Below are 11,125 nucleotides of genomic sequence, written 5' to 3'. Positions count from 1 at the left end.
GGGCTTTTCTTCGGTATCTACAAGATGAGTTGTCTCCTCCTTCTCAATGTGACATTCTGATGCAAAATGTCCATACCTGTTACAATTGTAACACTTGATTCTGGATTTTTCTCGTGGTCTTCCTTCTTCTGCCTTGCCATGATCATCATTGTTTGATGCAGGACGACGTCGCTGATGTCATCCTAAGGGGACCGAGGTGATGCTCGGATACCGGTGTGATGCCGGACCTCGTCCTGTCAGGTATTGAGGCGATGCTCAGATACTGGGTTTAATGCGGGCGTCATCGATGATGTCGTCCATCGATGATGCAATACAATCCTAGGTGAATGTACGTACAGGTCCTGACTCGTGGGGTGCGCTGGGCTCCATGCTCTGGGGCGGACGACCGATGGTGGTGACAACGACCTCCTGACCCTCGTTAGAGATATGAAGGAGGCTACGGCACCGAATGGACTGAATCCGTGGGTGCTCTCATGTAACGTACGGGCTCGACCCGTACCTGGGGAAGACGTTCATTGGACGCTCTCGTGTCTGTTTATACTCTCACCTACTCTATCTCGAGCTCGATGGGGTGCAATGGAAAGGTATACGACAATAGATAATTAAAGGGCGGCCTAGAGGAGTGACGTACCTCTTGGCAACATCGTCCCTGAGCCATACGCCTGTCTATGCAAAAATACTGGCGCACAGAGTCGGTGGAGCTATGCTGGAGGCGGGCACGGCGTCGCTCAACTGGCAGCGTGGTGCCACTCAAGAGCGGTGACACAAGAGCGCAGTAAGAAGGGCAGGGACGTAGAGCGGGGGCAGCAACAGCGGCGACACAACGACGTTTGCTGTGTGGGCGCTGGTGGCGCGAGCATCGACGACGTGGACGGTGAGGCAGCTCTATGGCATAGGCAATGCCAGCGATGATGGAGGCGTGAGCGGTGGCTTGTGCGGTGGCACGCCAGTGCGAGCGACGGTGGCACCCGGTAGATGCGTGGGCCACGGCGACAGCGCCCGACGGAGACACGAGGTGCAATGGCGGTAGCGCCCGGCGAAGGCGAGGGGCAGTTAGTGGCGTGAGCAGCGATGGTGCGGATGGCAAGGCGGTGCTACAACGGTTCGATGGCGGCATGGGTGACGACGGTGACAATGATGGCACGAGCGGCGGCTCGAGCGGTGACGCGACGGTGCGAGCGACAGTGACAACCTATGGGCGACGGTTGGCCGGCTGAATGGCGATTAGTACGCCAGTTTTTTTTTGGGCAACAGTGGCGACCTCCGGCAGCACAAGGATCCTACAGCGACGGTGGCCTCGGGGAGGCGCGACGGTGGTCTCAGGGTGGCGCGGAGCAGCGACCTCGACGCGGTGGGGTGGCGGCCTTAGATCCAATGCAGGGCAGTAGCCTCAGGGAGGTGGGGCGACAGCCTCAGATTTGGCGCGGGCCGTCAGCCTCGGGGAGGCACGATGACATCCTTGGAGCGGCGCAGGGCGGCGACCTCGATGCGGCTCGGTGGTGGCTTCAGATCCAGCGCGAAGTAGTACGACGATGGCATTGCCTGTGGGTTGGCGGCCGACAACGGTCTTGGTGAGCGAGCGGCGGTCCGGCTCCCTCTCTCTCCTTTTTTTGTTTTTTTTTTTCAATTCTAGATCTGGAATCTTCAAAAAATAACTTGACCTTTTCTTAGTCTTAACTTAGGAACTTAAGGCGCCCCTCCATACCTTAAATAGGGATGGTGATGGGCCTCTAGGAGAGGTCCATAAGAGGGGGGCCCATTAGCATAGGGGCCCCCTCTTGAAATACAAAGTAAACTACATAATGAAATGGTTCGAAACAAAACGAAAAGGGCCGCACACGGGGATATGACCCGAAAATCTAAATTATAAAGATACCTTTGCCTTCGCCTTGGCGTGCCGATCTGACGGGGCTCGAGTTAGCAGCTGTCGCCGGCGATGGCGGGGGTTTCGGCATCATCCTTGATGGAGCGGCATCTCGTGCTCCATCATTGTTTCTCCCACGACCACGACCACGTCCAGGATTGCGACCGCGTTGTCTGCTTTGATGAAAAACATCATCTACTTTGCCTTTTGATTTTCCCATAGCACGAGAGTGAAGAGCATGCTCCTCCTTGCATATATGTCTTTCCTGTAGCTTATCTTCATATGTCTTCAGAGAACCAATCTCTTCTTGAAGAGTCATAGAGTCCACGTCGCCAAATTTCTCTATAGACAAAGCAATGGAGTCAAACTTTAATGGAATTTCTCGATGAACTTTTGCAATAACATCTCCTTCTTCAACTTTCTCATCCATACTTCTCATCTGAGTGACAACTCTGGCCAATGTTCAGTGAAATCTGTCATAACTAGCATTTCAAACTCCCACTTCAGAGCTTGTACCTTGGCCTTTTTGACACGAGCCACACCCATGTTCATCGTCCTTAATGCTCCCAACGTTTCCTTGGCAGTTTTGTTGATGTCAAGTTGCATTATGACGTCTTCGTATACTGCACTGAAGAGAAAGGACATGGTCTTTCGATCCTTCTTTGATGCAGGACAACTAGGGGAGAGACGACTAGGGAGACGGGTATGACAATGATGGTGGAGAATGCCGGACGGGTTTGGGTAGAGGGATAAAACAGACCGCAAAATTCACACGATCGAATTCGAAAACCTAAAATCAATGAAATAATGGTGGTGCAGCCTCGTTCCTCGTCGAGGGTGGGAGTACTGTCTTCAACCACCGCGACGATGCCAAAGCACCAAATCCAATACTCGAATTCACGTTCGCGGGAAATCTCACGAAAGGAAGGATTTTAAGGAAAGAGAGAGATATTCAAATCAAATCTAACGGCTGTGGAAGAATCCTCGCGGAACACTGGACAAAGAACACATGACACCAAAGAGTTCAGGCATACCTCGGCACCGGAGTGCATGATGAGGTTGCGGGAAATTCAGGTCGAGACGTAACTGGGCGATCCGGGCGTTGTAAGGCCCATTGGGCAAAATATCTGGACGTTCTGGGCGTTGAGTGACCCTGGCAATGAGACGGGCGGACTAAGCCTGGTTGCTCAGTGGCCAGATTGTTTGGGCGTGGGGCATCGTTGGCAGGACGATTGATGTGCGCTTCGATAGGGTGTCGCGGATCCAACTACGCCGTCAGTTGGCGAGAGCAAGAAGTCGCCCCTTGCGGGTTCAGGCAGCGCGAACCTGAACGGTATGCGCCGCGGAAAGTAACTTCAAGCGTGCGAAGTGCGGCAAGTAACCGGCGTGCAGGCGCGGCGGCGGCGTGGCGTCTTGCGGCGCCCGGCGAACTGGCGTGCGCTGGTGCTAGTGAGCGCTGGCGTGCGCGGGCGCTAGGCGTGGGCGGCCCTAAGCGGGGCAGCTGGCGCTGGGCGTTGGGCGCGGGCTGCCCTGAGAGGGGCGGCTGGCATAGGGCGAGTGGCATTGGCGGCCCTAAGTGGGGCAGCCAGCGCCAGCACTAGGTGCGGGCGGCCCTGAGCGGGGCAGCCGGCACTGGACGCTTGGCGCGGGCGGTCTGAGAGGGGCGGCCGACGCTGGGCGTCCTGGTGCTGGGGGGAGATAGAGAAGGAAAGAAAGAGAGAGGGAAAGGAGAGAGACATGAAGGAAGAGAGAAAGAAAGGAAGAGAGAAAGGAGGGTGGGTGTGGTGGCGTGGACGCCAACGCATCGACATCGGACGCGCCGCCACCATCAACTAAAGTCAGCGTGTCCACTAAGGACACACCGCCATAGTCAACCGAAGTCGCCGCCTCCGCCACGGACAAGTCGCAACCATCATCGGATGAATTCAACAAACCGGCGTTGCGCACGTCTCCACGCACGCACGCTCCTATGCGCATCATGACACATCGCCAACGGCAGATCAACAACTACCCCTTGGCGTGACACGAAGCACGTCCCTCGTCTTTAATTTCTCGTCTTTAATTTTTCATCGTTAAGCTGTATTTTCTCTTTCCTCCAAGGCCTATATGTATAGGCCATTGTCTGACGAAACAGTTAGGCAGTCATATTTCAAGAATTGAGTTTATTGTTAACTCTTCTTGGAGGACTACCCAGCCTCCCTATCCCTCCTTCAACCCTACCACCGCCGTTGTCGCCGCCGCTACCACCGCCTTGCGTCGCCGGCCTTCCACCGCCTCGTCCTTCCTTCCTCTTCATCCTCTCTCTCTCTCTCTCTCTCTCTCTCTCTCTCTCTCTCTCTCTCCCTCTCTCTCTTTCTCTTTCTTCCTTGCCCAGGCCACCCAGGCCGCCCAGGGCAACCCACCCTAGGCCGCCCAAGGACTGCCGCCCAAGGCAGCCACCCCAGGCCGCCCAGAACAGCCCGCCCCAGGCCGCCCAGGGTTGCAGCCCAAGACCGCCCAAGGCAGCCAACCCAGGTCGCCCAAGGCTGCCGCCCTAGGCCACCCAAGGAGCCACCTCAGGCCGCCTAGGGCAGCCCGCCCCAGGCCGCCCAAGGCAGCCACCCCAGGCCGCCCAGGGCAGCCCACCCTAGGCCGCCCAAGGCGCCACCCTAGGCCGCCTAGGGCTGCCGCCCAAGGCATCCACTCCAAGCCGCCCATGGCAGCCACTCCAAGCCGCCCAGGGCAGCCCGCCCTAGGCCGCCCAAGGCGCCACCGTAGGCTGCCCAGGGCCGCCCATGGCAGCCACCACAGACCGCCCAGGATGGTGCCCGCACTCGCTTACTCTGTCCGTACCTATTCGTCCGACTCACTCTCCGCTAGGGCCGTACAACGCCCGGAACGCCCAGTCTTCTCGTCCAGTGGGCAGCTCAACGCCCGGATTTGCCCAGACGTGTCAGGGTCAGAATTCCCTGTAGCCTCTTCACGCACTACGGTGCCGAGGTACGCCTGAACTCTTTGGTGTCGAAGTATTCTCCGTCCAGTATTCCACGAGAAGTCTCCACCGCCATCAGATTTGTTTTGATTTGGATTTTCCTACAATTCTCTTCGAGAGTTTCTGTCGTGACGTGAATTCGGGTATTGATTTTGGTGCTTCGGCATCATCGTGGTGGGTGAAGACAAAACTCCCGCCTTCGACGAGGATTGGAGCTGCACCACCAGTATTTCATCGATTTTAAACTCCGAATTCGACCGTGTAGATTGTTGTGGTCTGTTTTATCCCTCCCTTATCCAATCCTTCCATTACCTTCCACCCGTCCTTATCATTTTTTTGTCCCTCCAGTCATCCATTTCCTAGTCGTCCTACATCAGAGTGGTAACCGGCGGTGGCGATGAGGCCGGCGACGGCGGCGGCGATCTAAGGAGAAGGGGAGGCTAGGGCAAGTCCTCCAAGAAGAGCTAACAAAAACTCAATTCCTGAATTATGACTTGCCTAAGTGTTTCTTGAAATATTGGCCTATACATATAGGCCTTGGAGGAAAGAGAAAATAAAGTTAAAAGAAATAAAAATAAAGACGGGCGACGTGACAAATGACGTGGTTTCGTGTCACGTCAGGGGGCAGTTCCGGATCTGCCTTTGGCGACGTGTCAGGATGCGTGAAGGGGCGTGTGTGGGTGGAGACGTGCCTGATGCTGGCGTGTTGACTTGATCCGGTGACGATGGCGGCATGTCTTCAGCGGTCGTGTTGACTTCAGATGACAGTGGCGACGCGTCCGGTATCAATGCGTTGACGTCAACGCCACCATTCTTCCTTGGCATATTGTCATCTTCAATTGTCTCCCACAACCCATGAGCCTCTAGGAACACCTGCATACGCATTTCCCGCAAAAGGTAGTTGTTCTAGGAGAAAACTGGAAGAGAAATCGCGATAGGTTTACTCGACATCCTGAGTGAACTACTGCCAGCAATTCATGCACCCATGGAGGACCCAACGCTTGGCTGTGCCGTTGCCGCTACTTATCCACATCTCGCCATCTTTTTCAGGTTCTTCTGGATCAGGCTTTGACACCACTTGAAAGAGTTTCGCCCAGTCTGCAACATAGAGAGCAGACACCAAATCATGAAACACAACGGTCGGAGTCGAGCGGCTCGTGCTACACCATAGGGGGGAACGAACACAAAAGACGGTGTGACTAGGTGAAATGTTGCATATGTTTAAGAAAATTAACCAGAAACACATCAGACTCTGGGTGATCCGAGACGTAACCAGTTGACGACATGGGACGGGTCGTGACACGGCCAAGTTCCCAATGACCTGCACGATCAATTCGAAGACCCAAGGAATGGGGGATGATCTTCGTCCAAAGATGTCTACACCATCGACATCAACAAGCAGATCAAACACCGTCAAAGAAAAAAAATTCTACAATAATTAGTTATTATACCTAACCACGAATAGATTCACTCAACCGGCACAGATGGAGGTAACGATAGTGAAAAGAGAGGAGGGATATACGATAGACCTGTGTGCTTAGCTCGGTGATTCGTAGCAAATCGTGTCCGTCGTAGTTTTTCAAAGAAAACCCGGTGGATAGCTTCCAAACCAATAACAAGAAGGTAGATCATGTGTAGGTGCAACAGAAGCAATAACTACACTTGGATGGACGCCCCCGGTTGGTATACGTCCAGATCCACGCCAAGTAGTAGTGACCGGGGTGGATCGTGCAAGGGACTTGATCGTTTGCTTTCACTGAGCTGGCCGAGGGGACGGCCAAGGAGAGACGTGTGCGTCCGACCTTCGCACATTGACCAACAAGAGTCAAGCACAGAGATTTGTGGCCGTAATCCGTCAATTCTGAATGAGGATCAGCAAAGGGGCCGTGAAATACAGATGATCAGAGCCCCCCTTGATGACTTAAACGTCCGCAGCCAAGATCAACTGCAGGAAGACTGGATTCCGATAGGCAGGAGATGAACAGTAGATGAACAATGGGAATAGATCGCCGGTTAGAAATGATTCACGAACACCCGAGAGAGAGAAAGCACCGGCACGACGCATCGTGCGTCCATCGTCCGGAGACCTCTCTTTCTACCGCGCTCTCTCTTTCTTGAACTCTTTCTCTCTTTCTTTCTTTGTGTCACTCTCTCTCACAGTCTTTCGTTCACCCTCTATCTTTCTTTCTTTCTTTCTTTCTTTCTTTCTATGTGTCACTCTCTCTCACACTCTTTCTTTCACCCTCTATCTCTCTTTCTTGCACACTCTTTCTTTCACCCTCTATCTCTAGTAGGACAATAGTTGAGTGGCTGCGCAAGGGCAGAAACCACCGGTTAGTCGTGGTACTCGAGCTTCCGGGGATGTAGATGCAAGTGAACGGCGTAGCATGCCTGACTTCTGGAAACAATTTTCTCTATTCACTGACGTCCGGGTCGCGAAATTGATCCACCGGTAGGACGATGGTTTTCTTCAGGATGTGGTAGACTAGGACGTCCTTCCTCTCCCAGATTGAGGGTGCACAAATGAAGAACAGAACCCTAGAATAACGAGACTAGAACATGCATGCCTCTTCTCTTATAAAAAAAAGGGAAAATACTACGAAAGAGCATCAACTATGGATTTTGTCTAAAAAATAGCATGAACTTTCATGCTTGTCTAAAAAATAGCAAGAACGAATAAGAAGACGCCAAATGCTGACGTGGTAGCCACCGTGGCAGCCAGGTGGACTCCACGGTGGCATCCCCGTCTCCGGCCGCCATCGACGCCACCCGGCTCCGTCCGCCAACGCCGCCGCCCGTCTCCGCCCCTGCCGCCGCCCGTCTCCGTCCCCCGCCGCCGCCCGTCTCCGGCCGCCGCCGAAGCCGCCCGTCTCCGTCCGCCGACGCCGCCCGTCTCCGGTCGCCGACGCCGCCCGTCTCCGGTCGCCGACGCCGCCCGTCTCCGGTCGCCGACGCCGCCCGTCTCTGTCCGCCGATGCCGCCCGTCTCCGGACGCCGCCGACACCGCCCGCCGGCCTTCGCCGTCGACGCCGCCCGTCTTCGTTCGCCGACGCCGCCCGTCTCCGTCCGCCGTCGACGGTCAGAGGTCTTCTTCTTCTATCTCGTTTCTTTTTCTTTCTTCTTTGTCGTTCCTCCTTTGTCTCACCGCACTAACGGTCTCGGGCAGTACGAAGAGCATGGAGAAGAGTTCATCGACATGCTGGACGAGGAAGAGGAAGAAGAAGAAGAAGAAGAAGAAGAAGAAGAGGAAGAAGAAGAAGAAGAAGAAGAAGAAGAAGAAGAAGAAGAAGAAGAAGAAGAAGAAGAAGAAGAAGAAGAAGAAGAGGAAGAGGAAGAGGAAGAGGAAGAAGAAGAAGAAGAAGAAGAAGAAGAAGAAGAAGAAGAAGAAGAAGAAGAAGAGGAAGAGGAAGAGAAAGAGGAAGAAGAAGAAGAAGAAGAAGAAGAAGAAGAAGAAAGAAGAAGAAGAAGAAAGAAGAAAGAGAGAGGAAGAGGAAGAGGAAGAGGAAGAAGAAGAAGAAGAAAGAAGAAGAAGAGAGAAGAGAAAGAAGAAGAAGAGAGAAAGAAGAAGAGGAAGAGAAGAAGAAGAGAGAGAAGAAGAGGAAGAGGAAGAGGAAGAGGAGAAGAAAGAGAAAGAAGAAGAAGAAGAAGAGAAGAAGAAGAAAGAAGAAGAAGAGAAGAAGAAAGAAGAAGAAGAAAGAGAAAGAAGAGGAGGAGGAAGAGGAAGAGGAAGAGGAAGAAGAAGAAGAAGAAGAAGAAGAAGAAGAAAGAAGAAAGAAGAGGAAGAGGAAGAGAGAGGAAGAGGAGGAGGAAGAAAGAAGAAGAAGAAGAAGAAAGAAGAAGAAGAGGAAGAAGAGGAAGAAGAAGAAAGAGAAGAAGAAGAAGAAGAAGAAGAAAGAAGAAAGAAGAGAAAGAAGAAGAAGAGAAGAAAGAGAAAGAAGAAGAGAGAAGAGGAAGAAGAAGAAAGAAGAGGAAGAAGAAGAAAGAAGAAGAAGAGGAAGAGAAGGAAAGAGAAGAGAAGAAAGAAGAAGAAAGAAGAAGAAGAAGAAGAAGAAGAAGAAAGAAGAAGAAGAAGAGGAAGAGGAAAAAGAAGAAGAAGAGGAAGAGGAAGAAGAAGAAGAAGAAGAAGAAGAAGAAGAAGAAGATGAAGAAGAAGAAGAAGAAGAAGAAGAAGAAGAAGAAGAAGAAGAAGAAGAAGAAGAAGAAGAAGAAGAAGGAGAAGAAGAAGAGGAAGAGGAGGAGGAAGAAGAAGAAGAAGAAGAGGAAGAAGAAGAAGAAGAAGAAGAGGAAGAAGAAGAAGAGGAAGAAGAAGAAGAAGAAGAAGAAGACGAAGAAGAAGAAGAAGAAGAAGACGAAGAAGAGAAAAAAGAAGCAGATATCAGGGTAAGAGAGAGTCCGCGCGAGCAGTGATGAAGCATATGATATTTGATATCGACATCGATATTCCCAGAAATCGATTTTTGGCTATTGATATCAATTTTTGGATATCCTGAATATGTAGTATATCCAATATTCCCGTGTACAACTTATAGTTTATAACGCACGAAAACAAACACGGGTGCAATTTATCTTGGTGGCTCTTCATCTTGAGATGAGATGAATTGATCTATGTGGGTCCTCTGTGGCATGAGTCGTGCGGCATAGGTTATTTTGTTTTTGGTACTGCAGGTATGCCCGTGATAGCCCAATATCTGCAGGTACAGTGTTGGGCACGCAGGTCAACCACGTATCCTTCTCTGTGTGTGCTAACCTCGAATTTAAGATGGCCTGCATGGATAACCCTGCATGCCCTAGACTTGAGTCTATTATCTTCGAGTACCCGTCTTATCCGAGGGCATAAGGAATCAGCACTCTCAGAGAATATCTCCCTGTTCTTAACTATACGTTCTATGATTGCCATTCTAATGTATTCCAACATGTCGATGATAGGTTTAGACCTACTCGGCAAGATGAAGCTATTGAAACACTTAGACATATTATCAATAACCTCACATTTTGGCTTGTCAGAAATAAAAGCCCTGCAAAACTTTTGTACGCCTACCTCTAAAAGATCTTGCACAACTTCTGCTTTCAATGTCTTCATTTTTCTGATGACCCTTTGGAATCCTTCACGGGTTGTGCACTTCACTGCTTTCTAAAATAGGTTCCTCAAGATATCAGTGGAATGTCCCTTCTTCCTCCAATTTGCATAAATATGTCTTGCGCAATTCCTCTGCTCCGCATTCGGTAACAAACTTGCCACTGCATTCCCGAGACCCTGAGAAATGCCAATGCGTATCAAGGTATTAGTGCACAACATTGATTCCACCTTAATCAGGTAAGTCTTAAAATAAGTAGTATACAGGGAACGACTCAATTAAATACCTTTTGCTGTTCACTTATAATCGTCCAACCGTAGCCATCAACAATTCCTAAATCAGTCATCAGCAAGCTGATAAACCAAGTCCAAGAAGCTTGATTTTCCCCTTCTACCACCGCCCAAGCAATAGGGAACATCTGGTTATTCCCATCCCTCCCCACGGCGCTCAACAACTGGCCTTTCAATTCGGTTCTCAAAAAACAACCATCCAACCCAATCACTGGTCTACAACCCTCAAGGTACCCCTTCGCTAGAGATTCGAAGAAAATATATAGTCTGTTAAACCTAGCCAAAGAATTATGAATGTCGTGCTCCACCTCCAACTGGAAAGTACTACTCCTGTTCAGTTTTTGTAACTCGGCCACATAGCAGGGTAGCATGTGATACTGCTCATTCAAAGAACCTTGAAGCATCTTGCGCGCCCACGACCTTGCATTATAACAGGTGGCTCGTGAAACTATGATTCCATACTTTTCTTGCAATTCTCGCAGCATATCTACTACCTTATAATTCATATTCCTTCGAATAGTCTCTAAGAAGTGTTCTGCGATCCAACGACAATCGGCGTGTATATTCGTTGGAGCCCTATAGGACCTATGTTCATCATTTAATGACTTTATGACAAAGGCCTCCCTCGTAGGACCCACCCTAGCATATATCCTCCATGGACAATGTTTATCGCATACAACTTCCCCTATATTATCCGTAGACCTTTGAAACCTAACATTGAACCCATTGCATATGGTGTAGTTCTTCACGGCTGCTTTAAATTGTGAACCTGATTCAAATGTCATGCCCAATTGAAATGTAATATTATCGAGGGGGCACCCAGGATCATATCTTGTACCGCTGTGTGAGGCCCAAATTTTTCACCCTCGTCATCACTATAAAACTCTTCTTGATGTTCTTCTCTTCTACTCCTCTGCCCGTCAAC

The 11,125-nt window shown here is 50.9% G+C and overlaps 1 long non-coding RNA gene across 1 annotated transcript; it reads right to left on the bottom strand.

Moving 5' to 3' along the window:
- Positions 1–5,321: 5,321 nt before the first annotated feature.
- Positions 5,322–6,784, bottom strand: LOC144708639 (uncharacterized). Its single transcript, XR_013582823.1, has 3 exons — positions 6,287–6,784; positions 6,071–6,212; positions 5,322–5,933 (listed from the first exon to the last, which is right to left on the bottom strand). It is a non-coding gene; the product is annotated as an uncharacterized LOC144708639 (long non-coding RNA).
- Between the last annotated feature and the right edge of the window lie 4,341 nt (positions 6,785–11,125).

The sequence above is a fragment of the Wolffia australiana genome, chromosome 10, assembly GCF_029677425.1.
Source record: "Wolffia australiana isolate 7733 chromosome 10, ASM2967742v1".
Classification (NCBI taxonomy): domain Eukaryota; kingdom Viridiplantae; phylum Streptophyta; class Magnoliopsida; order Alismatales; family Araceae; genus Wolffia; species Wolffia australiana.
The sequence above is the reverse complement of the archived record's forward strand: the minus strand, read 5'-3'. Positions and strand labels throughout refer to the sequence as shown.